This window comes from Coenobita brevimanus, chromosome 23, assembly GCF_032717465.1.
Source record: "Coenobita brevimanus isolate Jiangsu-jjx chromosome 23, ASM3271746v2, whole genome shotgun sequence".
Taxonomy (NCBI): domain Eukaryota; kingdom Metazoa; phylum Arthropoda; class Malacostraca; order Decapoda; family Coenobitidae; genus Coenobita; species Coenobita brevimanus.
In genome coordinates, this window is record NC_136976.1 from 55,153,950 (window position 1) to 55,158,949 (window position 5,000).

Here is a 5,000-nt window from a genome sequence, read left to right on the forward strand (position 1 = left end):
CGTAATTTGGGTTCTTCAGTGCTGCTACCAGACGCATTAATTCAGTTTTGGAGAGACTTTTGAAGCTGGAGGTGTTCGCCCTTCATTAACCTTTTGCACTGCTGGTTGTCTGACTGTTGCTGAATAAAAATCGTCTAGTCATAGTAAGAATAAAACATATAGACATCACCGAACTCACGGGGTTAAAGCCGTATTCTCCTAAACTTATGACAGCCCTCTGCACCCCTGCTATACTGTTTTTGTTCTTGCTGCCGCCAAAGAATTAAGCAGCTCAGGGAAGGACGCCGCCAGCCCCGCCTCTCATGTCGACGCCAGCATCAGATTCGCCAAAAGTGAGGCGGGGGGGGGTGATGAATCCCTGGTGTCTTAGTCATAAACTTTCGTGAGTCTTAGTTGTGTAAAACATTCCTTGTTATGTCCCCGCCCCGGAGGAGCTGGGGGACTGGTATGGTTTTCACTCGGTTTGTCTGTTTGTTTGTTTGTTTGCCTTTCTGTCTGTCGGTCTGTCTTTTAACAACTTTACCCGAAAACTACTGGTGCGAGTTTGTCTAAAATTACAGGGATGATGGGCTATGACCTTCTGATCGCCTGATTAAATTTTGGGCTAAATTGGGCAAAGGTCCAGGCTGTAGGCCCAAAAAAATATTTTAAAAATCGTTTTTTCTCCATAACTCCTTTCAAATTCGTCATATCGACGTGAAACCAAAACCAAAATATGCATATTTCAAATCTGCATTCTATAAAATGCCTCATTACATCAGTGCGGTCACCCCCCAGTTAGCGATAGGGGGGTCAGTGTCAGGTGGGTCAGGCCTAATATTTCAAATGAGCATAAAATCGTCAGTTTTCACCCGATTTACTCCAAACTTGATATGTGACATCTTTGACTAAATATCCTGTTGTGTTTATACGTCAGCACTAAAATGACTGCCGGGGACAGGTTTGCGGCTCCTTGGCACCACTTCTTGCTTATGATTTTGTTTTCAGTTACGCTGAATCCGAACACTTCACAGTCTTACTATAGCAAATAGTACAGTTTTAAAAATCCTAACGGCAATTAACTGTTCTGGAGGCTTCTTTGTTGTAGAAGTTGACTGAGATTCTTTATGAATACAACCCTGAGCTTTGGAGCTCCCGGGGCTCCCCAGTTTTACGTTTCTTGTGTGTATTGCACGTGACACGTTAGTACTCCCGTTGACGTCCATTAAGGAAAAGACAAATAATGTGCAAGAACATAATAAAGACTTGAAGTACGGAGGAAGAGAAGTTATGGAGCCTCTTGATCTCATTAAATTATAGCTTTGGAATACTGTCATCCCTTTTGTGCCTTGTTGATGTACGCTGGTTGTTACATCCACTTGTATGATGGTGCCAGCGGGATATTGTGTTGCTCGGCTAGTGTGTGTGTGTGTGTGTGTGTGTGTGTGTGTGTGTGTGTGTGTGTGTGTGTATTTTAGCAAATAAGAGAAAACAGTTTTGATCCAGTCTTAACCAGACTTGGTGAAACGGTTGGGGGTCACCTAAGGGTTGTTATATTGTTTAAGGGAAGAAGAGGTAAAAAGGGTCAAACCCCGTGGCAAGATCAGCCTACATAGTTTTGATCTTATTTAGACCAACCTTGGTGGAAGGGCTGAAGGCAAGAATAAAGGGATTCGATATTGAGAACAACCAGTCAGAGGTCAAGATCAAACGGGAAGGTCAGTGTTCAACCTGTGTATGTCTGTGCGTGAATTTAAGACTAAAAGTTTTGATCTGATTTCGACCAAACTTGGTGGAGGGATTGAAGTCGAGCAGAGGATTGAGCACTGTTTTTAAGAGCAATAGGTCAATGGTCGATGTCACATGGCAAAGTCAAAATTAAATGCCTTTATCCATTTTACACCAATTTTTTTTTAATTGTTTAGGGTAAGTAAACAAAAAAAGAAAAAAGAAAAAAAGGGATTCGATTTTGAGAACAGTCCGATCAAATTCAGGGTCAGAGGGAAAGGCCAGCATCACACAACAAAGGTTAATTTTCAGCAGCTTTGTTCCGATTTAGACCAAACATGACATAAAGTTCAAGAGCAAAACAAACACCGAGAATTCGACTTTCAGACCTCTCAGTGAACGATCAAGGTCTCAGGACAAGATCAAAGTTTGACTTATGTGAGACAGTGTGTGAACAGAATAACTAAAACAGTTTTGATCTAATTTTACTCAAACCTTGTGGAAGTATTGAGAGTCAGCCAAAGGGTTGATGAACTGTACTGCTTTGAGAAAGATAGATCAAAGGTCAAGATCACATGACAAGGTCAAAGTAAACAGTTTCTATCCAATTAAGCCAAGCATTGCGGAAAGGTTCAAGATAAAGCTGGGATAAAGGGATTTGTATATAAAATAACAATCTGTTAAAGGTCAAAGTCACAGGACAAAGTCAAATGTTGAATCCAACAACTCAGTTTGGTTTAATTTAGAACAAAATTAGTGGAAGGACAGAGCATGAGTAAACGATGAGGAGACTCGACTCTGAGACTAATAGGTCAAATATCAAGGTCACAAGGCAAGGTCAACGCAAACCGTTTTTATTTAACTTTTGCTAAACTTAGTGGAAAGATTGTGGGTCAGGCAAGAATGAAGTAATTTGATTTTGAGAACGATTAATGGAAGGTAAAAAAAAAAAAAAAAAAAGGACAAAGTCCTGTCCTTATTTCATTTGTGGCGCGTGCATGTTACACTCCAGAGCGGTCCATCTTGTTGATACTGTGGTATTGGCCACCAGTACGTCGCTACGGTTAAAAGCAACAGTATCATCACTACCTCACCATCCTTCACTGTGTCAGTATCGGGTGCAGCTGCAGTACAATTACTTTGCCAGTCAGTCCTCAAGGGATTTATTCACTGGGTTAAAGTATTGTGATATATTGGTAGCATCGTGGTAGTCGTGATTGTTGTAGAGTAATCCCGGTCTGTCTGGCCGTGCAGACCCATAAACTTCAGGCAAGCAATCGCCCCTGGAAGACCGTCTCCTGCAGTGAAACAATGATTCCCTGCGGCAAGACAACGCCTCGTCATAGCCAGGCACAGTTCAGAGTGTGGAGGTAATAAATACAAGAACGTAATAACATGTGTTGCTGCTGCTGTTGATAAAGAGGCAAGAGCTGGGGCGTAATATATACCATATGTTATTTATTAACGATCCAAGGCTTGTAGTGCAAACACAGTCGAGTCTCTTGTCAAACAAGGACGGCGTAAGATGTACCTGGGTTCACTTTCTCCTCTGGTTCGTGTCCTAGAGAGATCAAAGAGCCATGATTTGGATATCCTTATACTATATCTACATGGGAAACAGAGGGATGATGATGATAATGATGATGATGACAGTCCCTTTCCAAGATCCTAGGGATAAAGAACTGTAATTTACCCAATTTGAAGTCTGTGTGTGATAAGAGGGTGACACACAGACAGACAGACAAACAGACAGACACACAGACACAGACAGACAGACAGACAGACAGACACACACACACACACACACACACACACACACACACACACACACACACACACACACACACACACACACACACACACACACACACACACACACACACACACACACACACACACACAGAAAGAGAGAGAGAGAGAGAATTCCGACCAATGAACAAACAAGTTCAGGTTTCAGTGTAGGTCAGTTTCTTAAGTTTCGTCCAAATGACAACAAAGCCACAACACCATCGACGCCACACTTTCCTTGTGATTCTAACCCTGTTCCGTCAGGTGACATATTTATTAGGCTGTCACCAGACGATTTGACTCACTTTATGGTTGCCATTTGTAACCTGAGCGACAAAGTATCACCTTCATTAATCCCTTCAGTATGAGGAGAAACGTTTCCTAAATTGAACAAAACTGCCATGAGGAAGTAAGAATAAACTAACACGTCGTGGTAGTGAAAGAGTTAATAAGAGTATTTCAACTGCTTCTCTGTTATAACGTCTGCATTTTATTCTTGCCACAGCGACACGATTTGATTCATCTTAATCTGTTCTCTGCGATGACGTCTTGTATATTTTTAATCTTGTTGCCGCCAGACGCTATGTACACCTCAGGATGCACCACTCCTGCTACATAGAGGTGTTTGAAAGCTGTTTATTACCCTGCAGGCACGAAAAGTCGATTTTTATATTAAACTGCGTGAAGATAGAGAAAAAAAACACTGAAGGGGTAGAGAGAGAGAGAGAGAGAGAGAGAGAGAGAGAGAGAGAGAGAGAGAGAAAGAAAGAGAGAGAGAGAGAGAGAGAGAGAGAGGATTAGAAAGTCTACATTAACAAAATTATTTTCCTACATCTTTTTTCTTCAAGCCACGTGAAAGTAGCATCATGAATATAAAAAATTAATGAATCAATAAAATGTGATAACAGTGATAAGCAGGTGGGTCCGTCTTTATCGCGCGTCCCATCTGATACACGGCAGGAGTCACACAAGGGATTCTCGTCTCATTGTCTCCTATTCTCACTAACTATTCAGCCCCTCTCTCTCTCTCTCTCTCTTTCTCTCTCCTGCTGCTATGCTGGTCACTTGTCTTGTGAACTATCTGCTTGCATTCTTTCCCCATTAGGGCGGGCACACAGCACCCGTGTAACTACGCATTCTCACTCTTGTTCTGTCCTACGCTGTATTGCAATGGATAACCAATACTATCAGTCTTTCATATATACAGCAGGTCAACTCTGGAACTGTCTTATTCAGTCTGTCTTCCTCACCGCCTATGACCTCCAGCCATTTTAACGCAATATGCCTTGCCATGTCGAAATGGATGAATCTTGAATTTATATTTGTTTTTATTCGTTTCTGGAAGCTATCCCTTCATCTTTGGCCCGCCACCTTTATGTGTATATTATATGCAGAAACACTCTTCTGAAAGGATGTGAACCACCAGATATCCTAGTGAATGATGTGTGCACCGCGAGGCGCCGCGTCCAGTACACACTGCTGTTGTGCTGCAGGTGTTGCCTTCC

At 42.1% G+C, this 5,000-nt stretch overlaps 1 protein-coding gene across 1 annotated transcript in view; it reads left to right on the forward strand.

Annotated features, from left to right (window-relative positions):
- The window catches only part of LOC145392713 (matrix metalloproteinase-21-like), a 76,044-nt gene that overhangs the window by 42,412 nt on the left and 28,632 nt on the right, over positions 1-5,000 (forward strand). The gene's annotated exons all lie outside the window — the stretch shown is intronic.